Source organism: Dreissena polymorpha, chromosome 13, assembly GCF_020536995.1.
Source record: "Dreissena polymorpha isolate Duluth1 chromosome 13, UMN_Dpol_1.0, whole genome shotgun sequence".
Classification (NCBI taxonomy): Eukaryota; Metazoa; Mollusca; class Bivalvia; order Myida; family Dreissenidae; genus Dreissena; species Dreissena polymorpha.
The window spans coordinates 25,733,904-25,761,307 of NC_068367.1; the positions used below are offsets into that span (position 1 = coordinate 25,733,904).

Sequence of the window (27,404 nt, forward strand, 5' to 3'; positions counted from 1 at the left end):
TAGATATGGGGTAGTTAATAGTAAGACATGTTACTTGACAGAAACATATATTTACGACACCTACTCTGCAAATGTTTGGACATCTATGTCGGCAGCTGATAACTAATTGTCTTAACAGGGTTTATCGATTGTAGAAAATAATCTTCCGGATGACATCGGTTTCGAATCCCGATTCGTTGTAAACCGCGCACATTAATGGCGTCTCCTGCTTTTGCTTTTTCGCGTTTACGTAAGAGCCCATTTTCAGCAGCTCGCCGTCGACTGAGACTCGTTTTTACAGCCACGTACAACACAGTATTGTAATTGTGTGCGTGATGCTTCAACTCTGCAAGAGGGCGACATTCCCAACGGCTTCCACCGCGTGTACCAGACTCGTCTGCGTCTCACCAACCGCCTTACTATGTCCACCAAAGCGACTTTCATCTGTGTGATTCCCGTCTTGAGCATGGACCGTTATTTGCTCGTACATTTGTGAATCCAGCGACTTCAGGCTGCAGGACCGTTTGGAAATCAACCGTTTGACCGTTTTTTCCAAGTTGCTGACGATATCGAAGTCGATAGAAGGTTTCAGCACCCTAAATGTTGTTTGGTTTGCAATGCTGTACTCTACAAAAAACATCATTTTTGAGCACACAATTCTCTGAATGGGCACTTGCCATGACTTTTTTGTGAATATATCTTTTGTGTGTGTGTTCTACAAATTCACAGTTTTTCTTGAAAGGGACCTGTTCGCAGTTTCCTAATATTACGATTTTCAAAATAATTGTCATAGATTTAAAAAAAAATGTACCCGTTATGCTTAAACAAGCGGAATACGATTCATGTATAACAAAAAATGTTTAAAATATTGGTTCAGTAAGGGCTAATCATCTTTAGAAATCGGTAAAATAGTTAACAGCGTTTGCAATGTTTTTCCTTGATATTTAAAACAAGAAAAAGCTTTAAAAAATACGACGTTGTGGTTGGTGTTGATGAAAGACCAAAAGTTGTATCAATGAAATCAAAATAGTAAATGCGTTTTTCTGCGCGGTTCTTAGGTGCATCACAAATCCAATTGCGCCATTTTTCGTGGCTCATTTCGCTTTTTTTTTATAGATATTTTTGACCATATATCTATAGATACAGAATATAATCAAAGCGCTGTAGGCGCTGATGGCCTGGGGCTAGGTATAGTGTATCGTAAAATGCATATACGATGTTTTGTCCGAATTTCTCCTTTTGTCCGAATTAATACGGATTGACCCTAGCGGTTGAGTGCAGAAGCTCAGAGACTGCAAGAAAAGACAATAGTTGTGTATAAACTACAGTGTACATAGACGGTGGAGGACAACACGATACTGGTTGTGGGAACGATAACCTTTTGTTCAACTCTACAGATCTGGTACAGGTTCGTCTACATAGGCGGTGAAGATATACAACATCAACATGGCCGAAAAAACCTGTTATTGTTGGCGTCAAATAAATCACTTTCAATAGCCTAAAATAGTTTTCTATTACATAATTAACAGATCCGGAAAACACTCATACTTCCTTTGTAATGTGTATACAAAAGAAAATCCACTTAAGCCCATGTATCACTTTTGCCGGTGGAGCCCCGGTCCATCCCGGTTTGCTAACGTCGGTCGACCGGCGAGGACCGGGATGATTCGTAGAATTTTTTTAACGCAGTCACACTATTTCCCGGTGCCGCCCCGGAGTGGCTACGGTTTATCCCGGTAAAGCCCCGGTTGTCGCTGGTAGTGCCCCGGTTGAGCCCCGGTGAAAGCCGGCAGCGTCCCGGCAGACCCCCGGTATACCGTAACACCGCCGGCAATCACCGGTCGTTTCTATACCGGCATCAGAACCCGGCAGAGCTACGGCAACGCGCCGATTTTACCCCGGTCGTCGCCGGTAATGCCCCGGCGGAGCCCCGGTGAATGCCGGTGGCATTCCGGCAGAGCGCCGGTTTTCTTATTTACCGAAGCTATACAGGGACTCTAACGGCATTCACCTGGGCGTTGCCGTAGCTCTGCCGGGGTCTGTATGGGCCCCGGTGGAGCTACGGTGCCGTCTCGGTTATTCCCGGTGCCGTTCCGGTTGTTCCCGGTGCCGCGCTGGTCGTTGCCGGTCCTTCCCGGTGACTCCCGGTTCATCCCGGAGGTATTAAACATTTTAATACTTTCCCTATGGAGCCCCGGTTTTCCCCGGTTCATCCCGATCGTCCCAAATGGAGCCCCGGTTCATCCCGGTAGAGTCCCGGTTCATCCCGGTAGAGTCCCGGTTCATCCCGGTAGATCCCCGATCACGCACCGTAGCTCCGCCGGCATCATAGTGAGACTGGGCCTTTACCCTGATAAAGAACGGTGTACAGATTGTGTATGTTGTCTCACGTAGAACTTTTCGCGCTCGATTTGAGCGCTCGATCTGCGCAGTGAAATATCATATCCGGTAACTTCGTATATTTCCGTTGTTTTTTTTCATTTTCTTTTTTCTTAGATGTCTCGTTAACGCAAAATAAAATAACAATATCTTAAAATATGTTTTTAAATACCAAATGTAATGGGTTTTTTTAAATGTATCAGAAAAAAAATCTTCTTATTTTCTCCCTCACTTCGTTCGTCCGAAAATAAATTAATTCTTTGCTTACTAGCAAACAAATGACAACAAACATTACAACAAACACCAAATGTAGAAAGCGGTCCGCTTTTATCGAATAAACAAAGAAGAAACTTAAGTATGTAAATCACGTTAGCCAAACATGAAAAACAATACAAATTATCAAATCCCTAAACTTTTTGATACTATTTATTTATTTTCTACACTGAAATGAACATTCTACTTCCCTGCTGAGCAAAGACTGCTCCACAGTCGATGTACATGTATTGCTGAAATTCCCCGACAAAACTTCTTGATTTCCCGACATTTTTCCAACACAATATCAAACTGAAAACAAATATATTGAACCACAACGTGCGTTGTCTCCTGTAAGCGGACCTCGAATGACGCTATACCCGCCAAAGCTCACGTTTATTGAACTATGACGAAAAGAATAGCAATTACTGTCTCCGTAGACACTCGTATCTTTTCGGCCTATACCGTCAAGTGAGGAACTTATTCTCGCATGAATATGCAAACAATAATAAAAACTATGTCGTAGCCAATGCTTAGCAATTTTGCTTGAATACTATTTTGTTACACGTTTTATGACACTGTCATGTTATATAGTGATGTTCAGTATTTACAAGGCGGGTTATTGAGATCTGCGAAGAACTTGTTTGATTGCGCATGAATGACCGTCAAGTGGTAAATCGGACTTTTGTGAATTCATTCGTTCGTGGGTTTTGGCAGCCAGCCAATTCTGACTGTCTGAGAATTTTGCATCATTACTATGTCCTTAGGGCTTCGCCCCAGGCCAACAACACAAGAAAAATTAACATCAATGAAAGCATACTATTCAAGCGGCCACACACGAATCATCTGTATTTATTTAAAAACATTTATACGCGCGTTCTTCGAACAGACCTGTTTGATTGGTTTGTCGGACTTTGTTATTTGGTTTGATTGTTTTAAGTATCGCAAATCATCAAGCACATGCTTAATAAATAGGTTTATATGGTGATGGTGGAATATTTCTAATTAAATTAAATAAAGCTGATACCTATCATGGAATTATTGAAAACGCATTAACAATCTATAAGTGACTACCATAATAATAACGCCGATTATCTTCATTTACGATATTTCTGGTCAAACAAAATTCAAGTTCACTTAAGTAATGCTTTTTTGTGAACGGGTAGTGAAACCAAATTATACTCCGATCTTAACATTTCGCCAATAATGGACCGTCCATAAAGTACGTCCCACCCCAGGGGGTGGGGGGTGTGTGTAAGAAAGTTTGGCAGTTAGTGACAGTGGGAAGGTTGGGTCAGACCTTGTGTTGTTGTCACACATTTGTATCATTTATTTTATTTCTAATGAATTAATAATGTTTAGCTGAATCAAATAGCTTTAAAAATACTTTTCAAAATTTGGTGAAACACTTGAATTGGTTGTATGTCAAAATAGCATGAAATGCGTATCTCTCGGATCGAATGTGTTGTTCACGATTCCTCTCACGGGGAGCGGTAGTATGCTGTTGCGAAGCCTTGTTTTATGTATAGCATTGTTTTCGTGACGCCGTAAGTATTATTATTTCTATGTTGTCCGCTGGTCTGATACTATGTCACTGAGCGAGACATTCGGGATCTAATGTGTACATTAATAGTGCTAATTATAATACGATAATTTTGTTGATGCATAGGCAATATGTAAATAATTTATTGATTATTATGTTAAAGTTTCACTAGTCTTATTCGTATCCTGTGTAAAAAGATTGCATAATCGAAAGATCATCTAAACCTAGACTCCACCTATTGTAAATGAAACAGCAGCAGATATATGATGTGTATTATATACTTTTTCAAGTCTAATTTTTGCAATTTGTGTTTTCAAATTCAATCAAGATTGAGCCACTGCTTCACTTAATATTTGAGACAAGTGTTGACAATTAACTATACCACCATTAAAGTCGTTTTAATAATTAAAAATTTGATATTTCTTATAAATAGGCATTTTATATTTTAATACAGTTTCATAGTGAAGTGTATTTGAAATTAAATTTTAATTTAGTGTTACTTAAAACATGTTGGAAAGTAAGATGTTCTTAACGGGGGGTCCGAGATTTGAGACAGGGGGGGGGGGGGGGGGGGAATTGTCAAAAACAGCGTGACGTACTTACTACTTTATGGACGGTTCCTATAAATAATAACTGTAAGTTATTCTAAGTACATACCGATACCGACACGAACACTTGTCGAAGTTGCAGAGTCAAAAAATCTGCCTATGTGTCGTATGAACAAATCTACATTAAATGATGGGGGTATCCCAAAATTAAACTGATTAATTCGGACCTATAGGCGGGAAAGTTATACAACATTTTATTGGCTGTTGTTTAAGGTGATGACTTGGGTTAGGCAGCTACGCCGAAAAAACAGCGCTGACCTGTGGGGACATTTTTTTCAACGAACCAGAACCATTTTTAGCTCATCTATTTTTTGAAAAAAAATTATGAGCTATTGTCATCACCTTGGCGTCGGCGTCGGCGTCGGCGTTGGCGTTGGCGTTGGCGTTGGCGTCGGCGTCCGGTTAAGTTTTGCGTTTAGGTCCACTTTTCTCAGAAAGTATCAATGCTATTGCATTCAAACTTGGTACACTTACTTACTATCATGAGGGGACTGGGCAGGCAAAGTTAGATAACTCTGGCGTGCATTTTGACACAATTATGTGCCCTTTTTATACTTAAAAAATTGAAAATTTTGGTTAAGTTTTGCGTTTAGTTCCACTTTTCTCAGTGAGTATCAATGCTATTGCATTCAAACTTGGTACACTTACTTACTATCATGAGGGGACTGGGCAGGCAAAGTTAGATAACTCTGGCATGCATTTTGACAGAATTATGTGCCCTTTTTATACTTAGAAAATTGACAATTTTGGTTAAGTTTTGTGTTTAGGTCCATTTTATTCCTTAAGCATCAAAGCTATTGCTTTCATACTTGCAACACTTACTAACTATCATAAGGGGACTGTGCAGGCAAAGTAATGTAACTCTGACTGGCATTTTGACAGAATTATGTGCCCTTTTTATACTTAGAAAATTGAAAATTTGATTAAGTTTTGTGTTTAGGTCCACTTTATTCCTACAGTATCAAAGCTATTGCTTTCATACTTGCAAGATTTATGAACTATCATAAGGGGACGGTGCAGGCAAAGTTATGTAGCTCTGACTGGCATTTGGACGGAATTATGGGCCCTTTATACTTAGAAAATTTAAAATTTGGTTAAGATTTATGTTTTGGTCCACTTTACCCCTAAAGTATCATAGATATTGCTACATACTTGGAACACTCACAAACTATCATAAGGGTACAGTAAAAGGACAAGTTGCATAACTCTGGTTGTCATTGTTATGGAATTATGGCCCTTTTTTGACTTAGTAACTTTTAATATATGGTTAAATTTTGTGTTTCCATCCACTCGAAGTATCAAGGCTATTGCTTTCAAACTTCAAATACTTACATGCTATCATGAGGTTACTGTACCTGGCAACTTGAATTTTACTTTGACCTTTGAATGACCTTGACTCTCAAGGTCAAATTATTAAATTTTGCTAAAATTGCCATAACTTCTTTATTTATGATTAGATTTGATTGATACTTTGATGAAACTACTCTTACCTGACATACCACAATAGACTTCACCCAAACCATCCCCCGTGCCCTCCCCCCCTCCCCCTCCCCCCCCCCTATTTTTTTTTTTTTTTTTAAGATCATCTCACAAATGACCACCACACCCTCACACTATACCCCCCCCCCACCCCCCCCCACCCCCCCCCCCAATTTTTTTTTTTGATTTTTTTTTTTTTTTTTTTTTTTTTTTTTTAAGATCATCTCACAAATTATCACCACACCCTCACACTATACCCCCCCCCCCCATTTTTTGTTTAAAACGGTTATGTTTGAAATACCGTCCAACCATCGCACCCAAACCCCCCCCCCCCCCCCGATTTTTTTTTTTTCGCTTTTTTGGAAGATAATGTAATAAATGTCCACAACCCCACACTATACACCCTTCTTCACTCCACTCCTCCCTCCTTTGTGATTGAAAATGAGAGTCCCTTCACCTTTAAAAAGAAAATAGATGAGCGGTCTGCACCCGCAAGGCGGTGCTCTTGTTTAACTCGGTCGCGATATCATTAGAGCAAAGGTATTGAGAAGGTTTCATGATGATTGGACTAAACATGTGACGTATTGGTGGTAAACAATATTTTACTACAGCCAAATAAGGAAAAACTATCCCGCCCCTTGACGGTTCATGTTTTTCAACAAGCGAAGGACAAACGCATTGAGAGCACGTTTTGCTTACTGAGTGAACAAGCGCGTGTTACGTATTTTTCGATGATGTGTCTGTCTTAAAAATTAAATCTCTGTAAATACAGCGCTTTTAAGAGATCAAATATTTGGAAATGCACATAATCTGAGTTTCAGTGCTTTTATATGAGCATGTTTTTATGTCCGGCCGCTTTTGGTTACACTCTTATTTACTTGATGTCCAACTTTTGTTTGAAAAATTAAACATGAATTAATGTGATTAATTTTACTTCAGTGTCAAGCCAATGTCAAATTCTTATATTTTCAAAAAGAAAAATACAAAAAACTTCAGTAAAAAAATTATCTCTATTCTCAATGTGTTTAAAAAAAAATCCGATTACCAAGGCTTCAAGTTGTTGTGGCCGTTAATATTGTGATGTGCAAGAGTCATTATCTAGCATACTATCATTATCACATTCCGATTGAATATTATCTTAAATACAAGACATGTAAATCGCATACAATCGTACAAACACCTGACTCGCGGATTTTACCATATGTATCGTTCTTTTCCGTCAGAATGTCTAACATAAATATAATTATACAGGGAATAAACGGGGACTTACGAATTATATCGATCAGTGAGGTAGGTGCATAAATATGTTCAAGCATTTTCATGAACTAATGATGTGCTATCATAACTTATTAATAAGATATTGGTGGATTTGGTTACTTTTGAATCAAATAAAATATAAGGGTGTAACTAATATGTGATCTAGTTTCAATATGAATGACAATCTGATGCATTCTATACATAGATGGTGACGTCACTACGTAATTGTCACCTCTATACTTAGACGAATCACATTCCCCTGATTTGGGGAATTATGCTTCCGCCAATGTATTTCTGCGTAGGAATGAAAATGTTAATAATGAAAATCGTTTTTTATTGTGTGTTTAAAACGGAATGTTGTTTAAAGAAATGTTATTGTTATTTAATTATCTTTAAATGTGATTTTAAATATCTATTAAGAGCGATTGTCAGAAGCAAGATTACCTGACCTACTTTCGCTTTCACTTTTCACTCGTAAAAGAAGTGCTACCCACATTTCCTTTTGCGTTAGTACTCAGGTCAGAAAGACCGATGTGTACACAATGCAATTTGATGAGGTCAAAGAAATTTGATCACATTACAGGAAGCCAGTATACAAAAACTTAAGAAACGTGTGAAGGAAGCATTCAATTTACCAGTAGACGATGATATAAGAATACTTTACATCAGTAAGTCACCATCTTTTGTTTAAAATATATTTCATATTGTAGCAATATTAATAACATGTGTTTGTCTATGCCTATACTATCTATGATTTTTTCTATTTTAAAGGGATCTTTTCACGCTTTGGTAAATTGACAAAATTGAAAAAAGTTGCTTCAGATTCGCAAATTTTCGTTTTAGTTATGATATTTGTGAGGAAACAGTAATACTGAACATTTACCATGGTCTCATATAGCCATTATATGCATCTTTTGACGATTTTAAAACCTAAAAATTATAAAGCGTTGCAACGCGAAACGATTGAATAATTTGGAGAGTTCTGTTTTTGTCGTTAAATTTTGTGAAACTACGAAGATTGCTTATATAAGGTATAAAATACGTCATTATGTGTACTCGGCGGAATAGCTCAGTAGGCTAAAGCGTTTTTACTTCAGGACTCTGGCAGGACTCCAGGGGTCACTGGTTCGAAACCTGCTCCGGGCAATGTTCTTTTCCTTTTTTTAATTTTATTCTTGATTTTTTACTGGAGCTTTTACGATCCAATGTTTACATTTATCAATATAAAGCATTTAATGAATAAGTTAAAAAATGCCAAAATCTGTGAAAAGGCCCCTTTAAGATAAGTAATTACAGCGTTGTATAAATTGCAGTTAAGTGCGAGTATTTGGACCCTTCGGGCTCTTTATATCAGAATTGTTTTACTCCATTCACTTCTTTCATAGTTTTCACAATTATTCGTTTTGCATTTTTAGCTCGAAACCTTTACGAAGTGGATTCACACGGACGTGAACAGTTTTTAAAAGATTACCAAATTGGGGATATGGCCTTAGTTTTTATATTTCCGCGAATTCCGTGATAACACCGGTAAAGAGCCTTCGCCTCGCACTAAATTCTTGCCCGAAAACCAGTAGATAAAGTAAAAATAAAAAGTGTTGAAAATATCCTGATATGTACACGTATACTTTGTTGTTTTTTGTTTACCATTCTGGAGCACCTGTACCTACAAGAGTCGTCTACGAGGTTCTGTCAAACATTGTTATGACGCCATAGTTAAGGTGCTCATTTCTGCAAATATGATATGACAACTGAAAATGATTGCAATACTTGTGGCTTTCAAACATTTTCTCAATGTACGGCTTCGTGTTCAATTTCAAGACTGCGAAACACCGGTCAATATGTCAGATGTTCATTGTGCAGTCGCAAGGAGCACATACGCTTGTGCTGGTTTTGCCTGAACGTATGGCTTTCCAGTGAAATCCGCCCTTGTGAAAATTCGCCATGCTTACTTATAATAGTTAAAATATTAAAAAGCGAATGGAATAACGAGTGTTAAAGAATATATTATTATTATTATTACTATTATTATTATTATTATTATTATTATAATTATTATTATTATTATTATTATGTAGTAGTAGTAGTAGTAGTAGTAGTAGTAGTAGTAGTAGTATTGCAAATGATGTGTTATATACGTAAATGAATCTTAAAATATTAACAATTTAACACTTAGTAAATGTAACCTCGCGAATAATTTTTGTTCTAGTTTCCTCTTAAGCTTGCCATACCCTTTTTATTATTTCACATTTACAATATGTAAATAAAGTATAATATATTAACCTGTCAATAATACCCGCAAGGGAAGTTAGACAGTATAGATAGATAGATATTACATCAGATTTTTTAATTTTTCAGAAATTCGTGTAACCATTTTTCAGTGTTTCCCACTTAAAATACGTTTACACAAGATGCATACATGCACTAACAACAGTTTGTTTTCCTGTGTACCTAAATTAAGCCTTTACTAGGTTTTAAATTACGTGTACGTTGTAAAGAAATATTCAGGTGTATAATGTTGTTCGAATTGCAATTCGAAAACACGTGGTCATGCGTCCAAGTGTCCGTATGTCATGCAATCTGCAAATAAATAACATTCTTCAGAATAAATTTTTCTGAACGAATACATCTCTATGCTGTATGTACTATCAGCAAAACAAGCTCGGACGCCAGAGTTGTCTCCCTTTATTATTATTTGCGCTAGAACGTCAAATTTATTATTGGTTCCACGTAATAAAATAACGTTGTACATACATAGAAATATCATCGAAGCAGTAACAAAGTAAAATGCACTTAGGCAAGCACAGTAGTACCGTAAATAGCAGTAGTATAAAATAACATTTCAATATTGCAAAGCTGAACGCAAATTCCATTACACCAAAAACAAATGGTATTCATAAAGGGACTGAACATAAGCCTTCAGGCACATACACAATTATTTGTTTCTACAGCAAATGCAAGAAACAAATATACGATTGTAATGTAACATAATTCAAATGAGAGTTGTAATATATCAAAGTGGAGTTGTCAATAAACAATTACAAGTGTCATTTAGAAATATGAAATAGTCATTTAACAACAAGCATGTACTGGCGGATAAACCCTTCCATATTTAAGACAATTTATTTTAATTTTTCATAGTTAGAATATAAAAATATAGTGTTCGTGATTTGTATTCCTTTCGAGAATATTGGAATAGTGTCAGGTTAAGCAATTTTCTGATGAATACACTGCTTTATGTGAATTTTATCTTCACGATATTTTTTACTGTATTTGCTTTTACTGTGGAAAATATTTCTTATTCAAGTTTGATATATTTGATAAAAGCTTTCTAACGAACGTTATACATACAATTATTAAGTAAATGAAAACGAAAAAATATATTGAATACATGTATTTTTGTATTACGCTTGAATAAGATTTCATCTGGAAACCGAATCGGCATTTTCTAATTCGTTTACTTACTTGACATAAATCAAACCAAATACCTATTCCTTTATTTTACATTTATGTAATATAAAAATGCAATTAAGTATATTTGCACATTTTACTTTTTTATGTATACTTCAGTTACTTTTTCGCGGGTTCATAAAGAAAAGTGAACATTTATTAATCAATTCATACAAAGCCTTAGCAAAAGCGAAATATAACATGAAATAATAAAGTAAGAGCAATGAGACAAACTCGTGATCTGTGAAAAGCGGGCAAAATGTTTATGCTTAAAGAATTGTCCCAGAATAGCCTACGCAGTCCGCACAGTCTCATCAGGGACAACACTTTCTGCTTTAAAGGAATTTATCGTTTAAAGGAATTTATCGTTTAAAGGAATTTATCGTTTAAAGGAATTTATCGTTTAAAGGAATTCATCGTTTAAAGGAATTTATCGTTTAAAGGAATTTATCGTTTACAGGAATTTATCGTTGAAAGGAATTTATCATTTAAAGGAATTTATCGTTTAAAGGAATTTATCGTTTAAAGGAATTTATCGTTTAAAGAAATTTATCGTTTACAGGAATTTATTGTTTAAAGGAATTTATCGTTTAAAGGAATTTATCCTTTAAAGGAATTTATCGTTTAAAGGAATTTATCGTTTAAAGAAATTCTCATCTTATCGACAATTCAGTCCAGGCGAAAGTTTCACCCATGATTAGCATTCACGGATTGCACTGTGCGGACTGCGCAGGCTAATCTGGGAAATACTTGACGCCCGTGCGTTTAAGCCATGTTTTACCATGATACCAGCTCAAATAAAAGCACCGAAAATTATTAAATAGTTTTCAATGTAATATACAGTGTACATGCAATTGTATCGAGCTGTATTTGGACAATAGTTCGCTATGAAGAGCTAATTTATATATATTGATATAAAGAGCTACACGTGCCTCAATATAACAATTGTAATCGTTTATAATTCTTATGGAATTTAAGGTCAAATTCCGCTCCGTTCCCTTTATATTGTTTTATTTCATTTAAAATTTACTTATAATCCCCCTTCCAGAAGACGCTTTATTCCCCCCCCCCCCCCCCCCCCTAAAAAAAACATATTGAAAAATTGACCTCGATAGAGGCGTAGTTTTCATCAAACAAAGTTTGAACACAATCAAATTAAGCATTAATGGCAAAGCGTTGACACGGGTATGTTTTGTAACGAAATAGATTATTTAAACGTTAACCTACCATTCCCAAAAATGATTCCCATTTTGCTTCGCCACCTTAACCAATTTATGCCTAGTGGACTCTCCCATCCTTCTAAATTGGATCATTTTATTTCCAAAATTAGGGATGTCTAGCAAATTTATTTCTATATTTAGAATATTTCTTACAGAAATTCCTTTAGGCCAACAGCGCATACTCTGGGTCTACGCTGTTTGCCAATGCCTTTTTTTCTAGACGCTAGGCATAAATGGGTTAACTTCAAATGTGAAAAACATCAAATTATTAAAATTCTGTGTTCTCAGGTAAGCAAAAATAAACATCTTTCTTAACTTATAGCGAAAAATGAAACATTCGTAGCAGCAATATGACCAAAAAGTGCGCAAAAATTAGCAGTGTCATATGAGAAGCAATGACAACTTGTAATGAGTTAAGAAAATGCGAGATCAGCAATGCAGAAAATGATTTATTGGTAATTATGATGTCAACGGTGCGAAGAGCGATTACGGAAACGAAAATTCACATTATAATGCATCTATTCTTGTTATGCGGTGTCACAAATGTGTATGCCGTTGTATTCTCTTCGTACAGTTTAATTGCGCAGAAAGCTGGCGGAAGACAAAACGAGGCGTTATGTATTATCAGGGCACTAGGTTATTGGCAGGCGTTATGTATTATCAGGGCACTAGGTTATTGACAATCGTTATGCATTATCAGTGCACTAGGTTATTAACAGGCGTTATGTATTATCAGGGCACTAGGTTATTAACAGACGTTATGTATTATCAGGGCACTGGGTTATTGACAGGCGTTATGTTTTATCAGGGCAATAGGTTATTGACAGGCGTTATGTTTTCTCAGGGCACTAGGTTATTGACAGGCGTAATGTATTATCAGGGCACTAGATTAATGACTGGCGTTTTGTATTATCAGGGCACTACGTTATTGACAGGCGTCATGTATTATCAGGGCACTACGTTATTGACAGGCGTTATGTATTTGATTCAGGGAACTAGGTTATTGACAGACGTTATGTATTAACAGTGTAACGGTACCGAACTTAAGCGGGATTGGTGGAAAGATGTGTGGCGGACCGGTTAGCTCAGCCAGGAGAGCACTCGCCGTGTAAGCGAGGTGTCCCGGGTACGGGTCCCGGACTGGGTGCACACTTTTCATCACCCGGTGACATCAGGGCACTAGGTTATTGACAGTTAGTGCAAGCCGATCTCCATGCAGAGTTGGTGATCCATGCTCTCAAATACATGAATGTAATGAAACCGACGTGCAAGAGACTGTTTTAATCGGCCATGAACGGGCGACAATAAACAAGTACCCTGCCTCAAAAGTAAGAAACAGGTAAAAGCAACACTTTTTTTCAAGTGCAAGTTAAGCATAAAATTCGCATTAACTATCATTTGTCATTTGCATTGATACCCCTCCACAACAATATGTTTATTTGTTTGTTTTTTAATTTTTAAAAATAAAACATGTAATTTTTGTTTAACGTGTGCAGCAATTTGAGAAATGTCACAGTTTTAAGAAAATGCAATAGTTGTTGAAAATGTAGCACTAAACTATGTTCTCATATTTAATGTATCATAAGCGATTAATAATATCCATTAGCTAACTCCGTCTAGTTGTTTACAAACGCATGTATTAAGTCCGCGAACTTCACGTCCTACATTAAACAAAAACTGAAGCATGGCGACAGATAGATGAGGGGCATTGTTCGGATTATTGCAAATGAGTCGCGGATACTTTTAGTGGCCTTTGACCGAGGTCGGTCGTTTATACAAAAATGCCCAAACATATCAAAAATACCATACAGTATACAGGTGCGTAGCTAACATTTTTGGAGCTGTAGGCCCGGATATGAAACATAAAAACGGGGGTCTGGGGGGTCTTCCCCCTGAAATTTTTTAAATCCTAAAACGCCTGTGGTGGGCTTTCAAGCATATCTAGACAAATAATAAGATAATAAAATTTAAGACTTTAGGCCGGGTTTTCTCTGATAATTTACTGTTTTTTAAAAGCCAGTTAGAATCTAAACACATAGACAGAAGTAGAGTTGATAATTGGAAGATATGTCCTTTGAACACGACCACAATCCATTGTCTGAGGATTATGTCAATATGAAATGCAGATTTCTAACACCTCACCCCCCCTCAGGGTCAACATTTTAATACGTTTTTCGAAGTTGATTCATTTTTATTTGTTTCATGTTTAAAAAAATTGTAGGCCCGAGCCTGCTGTGCCTAATAGCAGCTACGCCCCTGGTATATTATTAAGTTGTTAAAGCTAACGTTTCAGTAATGCCGTATATGTCGTATTTTGCGAAGACTGTACATCTGTATAAACATGTATAACATATACGGTAAATAATGAAATCGGACCATATTTTAGAAAGAAAATCAGCAATACTGTAAATTGTTTTAACAATAATATCATAACCAGATATAGTTCTAGAGCTTTACTGTCCCTTTAATACGGACGTCATAAGCACAAAATCGCTTATATCTGACGGTACTTTCATTCGCTCGAGAAACCGGTGCAAATGAATACCCGGATTCGAGCGCCGTAAAATCTCGCGGCATCGTATCTGAAGCAACTTGGGGTTGTCCTGAATGGCGAGTCCGTAACGTCCGCAGCCGATTGTGGCCGCCAGGTCTTTCCAGACTGCACGCAGTGCGTACACGGTATGGTGCGGCTTTTTGACGTAATCGTACTTAACGTTGTAACCGCAGTCGAGCAGAAGCGGCGCGATCGATTCATTTACGTTCACGTTCGCACAGGAACCTTTACTCTTGGTCGTCTGCTCTTCTCTTCTGTTCTTCTCCTTTTCAGACTGGTCGTTAGCAATGGCAAGAGCCAGCGTCGTCTTACCCGATTTATCACACTGCTCGAGAACGGGATTGTAGTAAAGGATCTCCCGGATGACGTCGGTTTCGACGCCCGACTCCTTGGAAACCGCGCACATTAATGGCGTCTCCTGCTTTTTATTTTTCGCGTTCACGTCAGAGCCCATTTTCAGCAGCTCGCCGATGAGCGCGCGACTCAGCCTCGTTTTCAAAGCCACGTGCAGCACAGTGTCGTCATTGTGCGCGTGATGCTTCATCTCGATCTGACGTCGCAGCTTCATCACATCAGTTACCAGATCCAGCTTACTGGCTATCCCGATCAGAAGGCTACACGGCACTATGTCTTTCGGGGATTTGTTCTTTCGCTTAAAGCCAAATTTCCGGAGAACGTCTAGAACGAAAAACAATGTAGGACTATTTGGCTCATTTACGCCAATCTCCTATGCAAACACTTTAATTATAATTCAGTTACAGTCAGGAAGAACAAACTGGTAAATGTGAATGATTTTATACATGTTTCAAAATTCATGGGCTTGATATAAAAACGGACATATTTTTGAACGACATTATAAACAATAGGATGTTTCTATACATTACACGTGTGTGTGCCTGAATGATAATCCAAAATTTCCATATCCCGACATTTGAAGCAGGGACGCACACAATATTTCATATTTCTAACGGGATATTTGTATATTTGCATACCAGTAGGTCAATTTAACACAATAGTCAACACCTTTTCATTAAGGTCAATACACTAATAACCATCATATGAAATAGATTTTATTGGCGGTAAAATAATAAAAAAAATGTTGACTTACCGGCAACTTCCGTATAGCCCATGCAGATTGCAATATCAAGTAAATTGCAACCTTGGAGTTCCATGTTCCGGTCCACGTGACTCTCTAGAAGGATTTGCGTCACTTCCGGTTGATTTTCAAGGACCGCCATCGCCAGTGGCGTGTAGAAACCCTTGCAATTTACGGGGGCACCGTTTTGAATAAGCACTTTAACGATGCCTGTGTTGCGCGTTAAAATGGCGGGCATGACAAGTTCTCGGACGATATGCTCCGGATGCTGTAAAGCGTAGATCTTAAAGTCTTTTCGAAACTTCCGAAAAACCGCCTCAAATACGCTCACGGACTTTGTGGAGGCAATTTTCATTGTGTCTAGATCCGGTCTGGCCCCGTTTTTGAACAACAACTCGACGCCGTCCGTGGAATTTTCGTCAATTGCCTCCCTGAGACCTCTCTGTATAATTTGGTCACGAAAACCGCCGTTGTTCATCAAAGCGCTGAGGGTATCCAAGTCGCCAAATTTTATGCAAAGACCGATTATAGACAATTTGACAATATTTAACTTTGAATCACCGTCCATCTCGCCATTTGTAGCACAAGCGTAGCAAAACACACCGGCTGGGTTCGCAAGATAAACGTCGCTGCAGAGGATAATGTTTCGCATATAATCCATTTGGTTTTTAACTATCGCCAGATGCAGGGGAGACAATTGGAACTTCCCGATTTGAAGAAGATTCAAGTTGGACCATTTCAGCAGGAACTGCAAGAGGGCGCCGTTTCCAACGGCCGCTGCTGCGTGTACCAGACTCGTCTGCGTCTCACCAACTGCCTCTTCGATGTCTAACCAAAGCGACTTCCAGCTGTTGGAAGCCCGTCTTGAGCGCAGACCTTTAGTTGCTCGTACATTTTCGACTGAATCCAACGACTTTAGGCTGCCGGACCGTCTGGAAATCAACCGTTTGACCGTTCTGCCCGAGTTGTTGTCGATATCGAAATCGACCGAAGACCGCCGAATGTTTTTCAAATTTTGTTCCGAATTAAAAACCGGTGTAGATGGAGTGGCGGGCGAATCGGACTTTTTCGTATGGCAACAATAGCCATTGATGACGTTTTTCGCAACCTTGCCAAAAAGGTCAGAATTTATCCCAGATTCGGTGATGTAGGTCATGTATTCGTGGTCATAGTGACACCGGCATTCGCGTTCGTAGCTAGAAGCATTCTCGCTAAAGGTGAAGGTCAGAAACCTCTTTGCTAGATGCGGATTCATTCGGTACGCTTCGCCAATCGCCGTCATGGCGCTCGGGTGGCGCGTGACAATCAGACGCAGAAGATCCAACAGAACTTCGTCGTCTGACAGATCGTTCCCTTGAGACGCCATTTTGGATGATTCTGCAGCAACCTTCAATAAATCCGATATAGTTAGACCTATAGTTTAAAGTCTATACCTATTTATTTTAGATCGATTGTTTCGAAAGCCGAAGACTTATTGAAACGCTCTCATGTCCGTTTCCTGGGTAGAACCAGTATTTGGTGATTTCTCTATAGGGGAGGGGATATCTAAAGAACGCTCCCACAGTGGGGATTAGACTGTTTACAGTCCTGCATTATAATTTTATAATTTTTATAGAGATAACTCACTCCTACTTCTTGTACTGTACTTATTCTATACAGAGTTACATTTTCTTATCTGCTTAAAATGCAGGTAATTCAGCCAGAAGAGAAAAGGAGCTTTGATATTGTATTGCAGTACACCTGAAGAAGTAATTGTGAAATTAGAAAAGAAAAACAAATTATCAGTCTGTTGACAGACTAAGTGGGGATCGAAACCGTGACCTCCATGTCGCTAGGTGGACGCTATATCCATTACGCCAGGGCGAACTCTAGATACAGTTTGACCTAAGAATGCAAAATTTAGGGCCAACGTTTACACAGCGTAAACAAACGGAAGTCTGGTGGATTTTATGCGGCGGTGCAATTTTATTTTGTAGTCATAGGCCCATGAGACAACACAATAATCTATTCAGAAAATTGTGTATATATACTATTAAGTACACGATATTTTCTTACGTTTTTTTAAACAAATTGCACTTGATTAAAATATATTAAAAAGTTTAACGCATTGCACTTGATTAAACTATATTAAAAAGTTTTACGCAAATTTCGTCTGTATCATTTAATAAGTATATCACAAGAAAATATGCTGCATAAAATTGCATATGAAAAACTTGAGCAAAACAACATGTTAAAAAAGAAAACAAAAACAGTATTAATGACACGAAAATGCTTTAAATTATTACTACTTAGCAATTAAAAACATCAATTCAGTTGCATGGAAAATTATTACCGAAATCAACAATGGAACTTAAATATTCGAACATTTACCTCTCAGATCGGCTGAAAACTGAACTTATGTCCACTTATCCGGCGTCAGATACAGTAGAACAATACCGAAACTTACGACGCGTCAAACGTTAAGGTAACTCTAAGGTCAAAAACGCGAACAACTTACTCCCCGACGACAGGATACGTGTAATTTGACAATCAGCTGTTTCCGTTAGCATACAAATGTTGCTGTTTTAAGTCACCATGTGACAGCTTTTGTTTTTATGATCTGTCAGAACGCCGTCTCTGATATATTACTTTACAGTCACTTTCATGTGCGACTAGCGTGAAAGTGGTATTATATTTTAAAGCGCTTTGTATATGCATCGTTTTATGCATGCATTCTAGTATTAACCATAGGAACAATGCTTTAAATGTTATCATACATTATATACATATTTCTTTTACTAGTATTTCCCTTAAAGGCATAAATCATGCGTCTTTTTACATCTAAATACACGTTATCGATGTAATTGTAAATGTGTCATCTATTCAATTATCGAAAAAGTAATATGGGTAATCAATATTTGTTTATATTCGAATTTCTAAATAGAAAATTATTAAATAATTATAGAAAAAAGTAAGTTTCTGTGCTAATCAGTATTTTCAGAGAATCTCGCTTTTTTGCCGATAGCATACTTTTATCACACGCGAGTTGTGTATCTTTTGTAAAATGTGCATGTATGGAATATATGGATAATTATATTACTAATGCTAGTTAGCCTTTTTAAATGCACCGATCAAAAGTCAGATGTATAAATCAACACACTAATTACACACAGTTATGAATGTCTATCACCGTGACAGCTCGAATAAAATAATTGATACAAGCGCGTAAGATTATAATATAAACGTCCATGACGTCATATAAACTTGACATAGTAAACTAGTAAATTCACGTTCAGATTGTACTCGATCGGCCTGGCTGATGTCACGGACATATGAAACATCCGCGAAAATGGGGGAGGGGGTTGCTCCTATCGTAAACGAGGTTTTGATGCTCTCGAAGACGGGTCTGTTATTGATAACAGTGTTTCTTCTCTCGAAAACAAGTTGATGTTGCTCTCGATAACGGAGTGTTTCTGTTATCGATAACGGTGTGTTTCTGTTATCGATAATGGGGTGTTGTTGTTCGCCATCTTAATAAGCGAACTTACGATACAGGGACAATCGTAGTAAGATTCATTGCATTGTATGCTACACTCTTTAACACAAACCGTGTTATCAAAGAATAGGAAATTATATTACGAATTTCTAGAGTATGAAAAATCATTCGACTAGGTTATTCATGATGCAAACTGGGTAAAGTAAGTTCAATCGGGTGTAAGTTGTAAAATGCTACTTATACCTAGGGCAGGCAATCTATCAAAATGTCAAATCCTGTGTTAAAAGATACTGATAACAATAGCTTTTAACAACTCTTTGATATTTCATTCGGGGTCAGACAAGAGGAATCCCTTTCTCCTCTCCTATTCATTTTGTCTTCAAGGCATATACTCGTTTGTCCATATTGAGTACATATACTGTAGAGTTATTTCTTCACGTAAGTTGCACGTAAAACAAGCGATGTGTTGGTGAAACACTATGTCCCCATATATTTGACCTTTGACCTTGAAGGATGATGACATGCCACCACTCAAAATGTGCAGCTCCATGAAATACACATGCATGCCAAATATCAAGTTGCTATCTTCAATATTGCAAAAGTGTACATTAAATGAGCGAATTTGACCCATATATTTTACCTTGAAGGATGACCTTGACCTTTTACCACTCAAAATGTGAAGCTCCATGAGATACACGTGCATGCCAAATATGAAATTGCTATCTTCAATATTGCAAAAGTTATGGCAAATGTTAAAGTTTGCACAAACAAGCAAACAAACAAACAAACAAACAGGGCAAAAACAATATGTCCCTCACTTTAGTGGTGGGGGACATAAAAACATACGGTTTCGAAGTTTAGGAGGGGGTGGGGTCTATAAAAAATGGTGTCGACAAAATAAATCTCAAATTATGTAAATGTATATTAGATGTCCGTCAAGAAATGCAACCGTCTTAAGTAGGCAAACTTGGCCGTTTCCGATCATGTGCTATGTAAAGAGAGGGCTCTTAAAGTCTGAAATTCGAGTGCACAATTATTACCTCGCAAAACGGACATATATGAGCTATGTATGGTATGAGAATACGTTGACTAACACTTATTTAAAACTTTGCTGGGTAAAAGCATTTAATAACCTTATTGACAATTTAGGCTTTAGCTATATATTTCATGGAAACGTTAACTTATCATACTATTATCAAAACCTCAGACTACAATTTCGCGATCAAAAGGTCTAGTCGTGGTCTCATACAATAAATTCTCAATACAATATGATTATTGTGTTAAAATTAAAAAGGATTATGCATTTTGAAAAATCTATTTAATGTGTTGATAATGATTGCTCAGACAAGTTTTAGACAAAGTGCAAAGTCATAATTTTCATATTTAGACATGGAAACTTGTAGATACAATAAGTTTCGAGAGAAAACATGAAATGCAAAGTGTATATCAGTTACATGGATAAATCAGAATATCACTTCTGTATATGGACGCGTTATCGTGATTTAAGAACGGTTTGTTTATGTTCTCGATAACAGGTTGTCGATGCTTTCAATAACGGAGTGTTTCTGTTCTATATAACGGGTTATTTCTGTTCTCGATAACGGAGTGTTTCTTATCACGATACCGATGTTCTGCTGCTCTTGAGTAGGGATTTTGTTATTCGCGATAATGGATTGTTATTTTGCTATGGACCTAAAAAAAGTTTGAAAGCCCCCCCCCCCCCAACGAATTGGGTCTACATTCCAACAAATTACTACAGTTAACAGTATACGGTAATACATAATTGCGTTGTGTAAACCCTAAAAATATATATAGATTTAGACATGTTTTCAGTTAACGACACTCGTCGTTTTATTTTCTATTTTTTCGACCCTTGTGCAGGAAATCCATTGATATTCAGCAACAAAAACCTCTTATGTTTTAAGATTGGAGACTAGGGGATTATGTTGTCCAAGTTAACAATGATTGTAATGGTGACCAGTAATTTTACTTTTATTTTGAACGGTTTTTTCGCGAAGCATTTGTGGACATGAAGTTATTTGCGTGTTAACATTTTATATCTGCTCATGTGCAGGACCTGACGTGGAATTTGTTTGCTGTTTTACGTTTGTTCTTGCTTGGGATGCATGTGGGACATGAAATGCACATTTTGCTCAAGATTGTATGCAGTTACTATTTTGGTATAATTTTTAACGCGCAGACAACAAGCACGCTTCAGTCCTATTATGTAAATGAACGAATTTACGAGTTATGTAACTCGAGTGACATATGTTTGAAACGACACTAGGTCAATCATAAATATGTTTTTTTCTTTCATGTGTTCAGCCACATCGAAAGAAACGTTTCGAGAGTAGCCTATGCAGACATTCTTGCGATGCATCTGGTAATACATCACAAATAATGGCTGCAATCATGAAGATGAGATGAGTTGCAATCATGACATTTCCATCAATTTTAAGATGTTTAATGTTTTATACAGTTATACAGCGATAGTGCAACATAAATTGTATTTACACTTTTTTCTGCAACTTTCGTCCCAGTTTCAGAGGCATATGGAAACATGACAGCTTTGAGATTGGTCACATAATATTGCATTTTATTTATCAATACTTGTCAATATTTAAAGAAACAAACTTCTGGTATATGGAAGTTGCTTTATCACTTACCGGTATTCTAAATTATTAATTAAGTTGAAACCTATTTCTATCTCTCACCTAAACCTCAAAATGATTAGGACGTGAGGACGGAATAGAAATACCGGGAGCCGAAACCTGTGTTCAGCTGCAAAGCAGATGGGCAAGACGTGGTGACAGCTAGGGGAGACTCGCCCAGAACCGAGACGCATGGAGAAATCTGGTCGCCGGCCTATATCCGAGGCGGGACAACAAGCAAATATAAGATTATGATCAGATTAAACCTATTTAGTTTAGATTAATTGCATTGCAACGGTCTACAATCCGAGTACTGTGTAGAAGAAGAACTTAGTGTGTGCGTGTGTGGGGGGGGGTCAAGCTTTTCCACAGTGAAAACGAGCACCAGTGACATCTTGGTCGCTAGACGGACACCATATACACTACACCACAGCAACACACATTTTATGATGCAATGTTTTATTTAAACAAGAGGGTCATGGACATTAAGGCGCTCACTTGCAATTCAAAGGAACTTAATTGTTTTATGGTTGACATCAGAAGATTAAAAGTAGTTCATAAGTATTTCATTTCATTAGTATAACAAACTTCTGCTATTTGAACATATTTCCAACACAGACATAAACGGGTATATTAAAACTTTATATTAATTTATGAAGGATAACTCAGTCATGTAGAAGTTGGATGTCTTTCCTGTAAAAGAGGCTGCCTTTAAAATGTTCACAAAGTCTCTGGAGATTATTTATATATCAAATGTAGATACTCAGATTATAGCTACTGACACACCATGTACCTTTGACACAAGTTGAAATATGATTAATATGAAATAGTTCTTGTTGTTTAACTAGGTTTATCACTAAGTGATTTTGTGCAAAACTTATTATAATTATCTTAAGTAATTACTTTATTTGATTTATTTGAGTAATTCAACAATTTGAGTAATCCAATCAAATGATAAATTTGACTTTGGCCATGTTTCTGATTCTATCACCAGCATCATATTCAGTATCATCATCAACGAGAAGCATCATCATCATCAACAAATCATCTACAACATCACACTATCATAGTATTTATTTAATGGTTGTAATCATCTTCAGAAAGAAGTATTACAAGTTTGCACTGTAACCAAAATTATAAGCTGAACTTATATACCCTGTGGCAGCATATATTTTTCAACAGACCGAAACCATTTTGAAACTCATTAAAAAATATCATAAGAAAAGTTTATGAGCAAGTTTAAAGAAGAAAGCGAAAAATATGTGACTCCACGAGAGTTGCCCAGGTTTTAATATATCCATAGAAGCAAAACTACCCTGGCGGTCATGTTTTTCAACAGATTGGAATGATTAGTGTTATCTTATTTTAGAATAGATATCATAACAATGTTCTGAGCAAGTTTCAAAGTGATAAAACTAAAAGACTTACATACTTTTAGCAAGGTTTCACACTAGTAATACAATGACAACTGCCCTGCCCCCTAGTGGCAATTTTTTCAACGTATTGAAACTATTTTCTACCTCGGTTAAGATATCATTAGATCAAAAGTTCTGACCAATTTAAAATGTGAATTCTAGTTAACAACCCTTTTCTTTAATTTGACCTTGTGACTTTTACCTCACATGACCAAGTTTCAAACTCAGCTGAGATACCGACTACCGGTATTAGAGTTTTCACACGGTTTCTCTATAGCTTTATAACAAAAACAGCCTCGCCTACTGGTGGCAATGTTATTTATAGTGCAAAAACCATTCCGAACTCAGCCCAGGTATCATTAGAAAAATGTCTGTCAATGTTTAATAAAGATTAGACTAAAACTGTGACTTTTCTGGTGTTAAAAAGGTTTAACTATAATCATATAATGAAAACTGCCCCGTCCACCGACGACCATTTGAAAAAAAAGAGACGGTATTCATTTTCAAACTATGCCAAGGTATAAATTTCTGACAAATTTGTATGAAGATTGGATTATACATCTGACTTCTGGAGTGTTAACAATGTTTACTGTAGACATTTAAAGAAAACTGTCATGACCCCTTGGGGCCATGTTCATAACAAACGGAACCATCTTCGAACTCAGACTGTTCCGGCTAAGTTTCATAAATGTAACTACAAACGTGACTTTTTCTTTAATTTGACATAGTGACATATTTTTGGATCTCATGTGACATAGATACATATTCGGCCAAAATATCAGTGGGCAAAATTTTCTCAACAAATTTTTTATGAACATCGGACAATAAATGTGTTAACAAAGTAAATGTTGACAACCCACGGCGAACGACAGACAAAACGCGACCGCAAGGTCTGTATAAAATCTAAAATTTATAAATATTAATGTGTTGCAAGAAGTTCTGTTCCAGTGTATTGTTTTTTCTTAGTGTTTGACTTGTTGGTATGTGACTGGTGTTTGAAGACTTGAAATCTTTCACAACAATATTCCTTATCATAGATTGATCCACTTTGAGTCTTACCTGCACACATATATATGTTTCTTCACAAAAAATGCATGTATTTGCAAATGCATGTGTTTATAGTCTGATTAGGATACTAGACTCATCTGCAGTTTGCAGCCACGGCACATTGGCTTTTTTCCCTCACACATCTTGATGAATCGTTTTCAACTTATTGTGTGTACTTATATAGTCCAGTTCCAGTAAAAATATACAAGTCTCCCTGGTAATGTGCAATACTCTGACATACATGGTCTAATTCATTTTTCTCGCCTGGCAACAGCTGATTATTGTTGACTGTTATAAACTGGACCTCATGTGTACTATTATCTTCATCTTTCACAGCCACAGCAACTTCACTTGATGGGATTTGACACATTGAAGTGACTATCCATCTGGTACTGCTGGTCAAGCAGTATGACATTCTTATTCTCTCTGTCCAAAACCAGAACCATGGATTCCATCAGAGAGAACACAAACGCTTGTGACATGGCAATCGTCTTAACCACGGTGTACCCTTACACAGTGCTCAGTGTTAAACTTTCCCCAAACCTGACAAGTGGGACAAGTTCTGCACAATTGTTCACTGTTAAGCTGAAATCCAATAGAAAATTTAACCAGGAGTTTTTCAAATATGTTTTAGATGGTTGTAATTTGTCCTTGCATTTCCTGGTGGCTATAAAGGATAGTTCAAACTTGCTTTTGTCACAATTATTCTGTATTGCCTCTTTAAGTTGTTTAAATTCATCATGAAGCTAGATGCATTGGTCAGCATCACTTTTGGAAGAAGCTTGGTTTGGTCAGAGTATCTTTAATTTCCTTCTGTTCAGTGTCTTCTGTTGAGTCATGTCTTGCATGGGCGGCATATATTTTTCGGCGAGTTTCGTGTATTTTGTGTAACTGCTTATTATAATATATTATGAAGTTTGCACTGACTCTTTCTTTCTTTCAGAATAGTTTGGGTAGAAACTGATTTCCTGTCTCGGATATTATACTGTTCGGAAATGTCTGGAAGAAAGGACAAACAACACACACTTCAAATTATATATACACGCAAAACTTAAAATACCTATTTTTGAAGCTTGTGTCATGGGAATGATAACATACTTTGAACAAATCAAAATGAGAATGTTTATACAGTGTATATTTAAGATATAGAAAGACATGGTTTATACACAAATATGCAGTTATTTATATCTAAAACCTTCTATAAAACTAAAACCTAAGGGTTCATTTCGGGTTACTGGATATTAAATCAATAAGTCACTTACAAAGAACGTTGTGACCAGTTGAGCTAACAAGTCGGCCATGGGCCCTAAGCGCTCACCTTAGACACGTAAGCACTAAACTATGCTGAGCAAGCGAACTTTAGAAGGTAAAAGTAGTAAATGAAACATAAATTGTTCATTTCTAGACACATTAAAGTAATTAGTAGTTATAATCCTCAGAAAGAAGCAACCTCGACTCGTGTCAAAAGGTTGCAGTTTAGCCAACATTACTAGCTAAACTAATACATCTTGTGGCAGCCATATTTTAAAACAGAAAAAAAACATTTTGGAACTCAATTGAACTGTCATTAAAAAAATCTTTCTGAGCAAGTTTCATAAAGATTTTGGAAACAAAGTGACTTCAAGAGACTTAACTAGGTCTCAATATGCCATACAAGACAAGGATATCAGTAAAACTGATGGATGCTCCCCAATGATGCTTTGTCGATATATGGTTTAATTGTGTGGAAAAAAGTGTGACCTTGAAAAAATCAAGTATTAGCCTCAGTGACCTTGACCTTGACCCCAGTGACCTCAAACCTCATCAAAAATGTAGAGGTCCAAGCAAGGTACCTACATCCCAAATATATAAGAGATATATCAAATATTGAAGGCGCTATGAGAAACTGTAACCAAAGTGTGACCTTGAGAAAATCTATATTTAAGCTCGGTGACTTTGACCTTGAACCCAGTGATCTCAAACCTTATCAAAAGGTAGAGATCCATGTAAGGTACCTACATGCCAAATATGTAAGAGATCGGTAAAATATTGAAGGTGCTATGAGAAACTGTAACAAAATTGTGACGGAAAAATCTATTTTTAGGCTTGGTGACCTTGACCTTGACCCCAATTACCTCAAACCTCATCAAAAGGTAGAGGTCCATGCAAGGTACCTACATGCCAAATATTTAAGAGAACGGTAAAATATGGAAGGCGCTATGAGAAACTGTAACAAAATTGTGACAGAAAAATCTATTTTTAGCCTCAGTGACATTGACCTTGACCCCAGTGACCTCAAACCTCATCAAAATTTAGAGGTCCATGCAAGGTTTCTACATGCCAAATATGCAAGAGAACGGTAAAATATGAAAGGCGCTAAGAGAAACTGTAACAAAATTGTGACAGAAAAATCTATTATTAGCCTCGGTGACCTTGACCTTGACCCCAGTTACCTCAAACCTCATCAAAAGGTAGAGGTCCATGCAAGGTACCTACATGCCAGATATGTAAGAGAACGGTAAAATATTGAAGGCGCTATGAGAAACTGTAACAAAATTGTGACAGAAAAGTCTATTACTAGCCTCAGTGACCTTGACCCCAGTTACCTCAAACCTCATCAAAAGGTAGAGGTCCATGAAAGGTACCTACATGCCAAATATGTAAGAGAACGGAACAATATTGAAGGTGCTATGAGAAACTGTAACAAAATTGTGACGGAAAAATCTGTTATTAGCCTCAGTGACCTTTACCCCAGTTACCTCAAACCTCATCAAAAGGTAGAGGTCCATGCAAGGTATCTACATGGCAAATATGTAAGAGTACGGTAAAATATGGAAGGCGCTATGAGAAACTGTAACAAAATTGTGACAGAAAAATCTATTTTTGGCCTCGGTGACCTTGACCCCAGTGACCTCAAGCATCATCAAAAGGTAGAGGTCTATGCAAGGTACCTATATGCCAAATATGTAAGAGATCGGTAATATATTGAAGGCGCTATGAGAAACAGTAACAAAAGTGTGACG

At 37.1% G+C, this 27,404-nt stretch overlaps 1 long non-coding RNA gene across 1 annotated transcript; it reads left to right on the top strand.

Moving 5' to 3' along the window:
- Positions 1 to 7,359: 7,359 nt before the first annotated feature.
- LOC127854953 (uncharacterized) lies at positions 7,360 to 9,101 on the top strand. The gene is made up of 3 exons (XR_008037248.1): positions 7,360 to 7,530; positions 8,081 to 8,165; positions 8,913 to 9,101. It is a non-coding gene; the product is annotated as an uncharacterized LOC127854953 (long non-coding RNA).
- Positions 9,102 to 27,404: the final 18,303 nt, after the last annotated feature.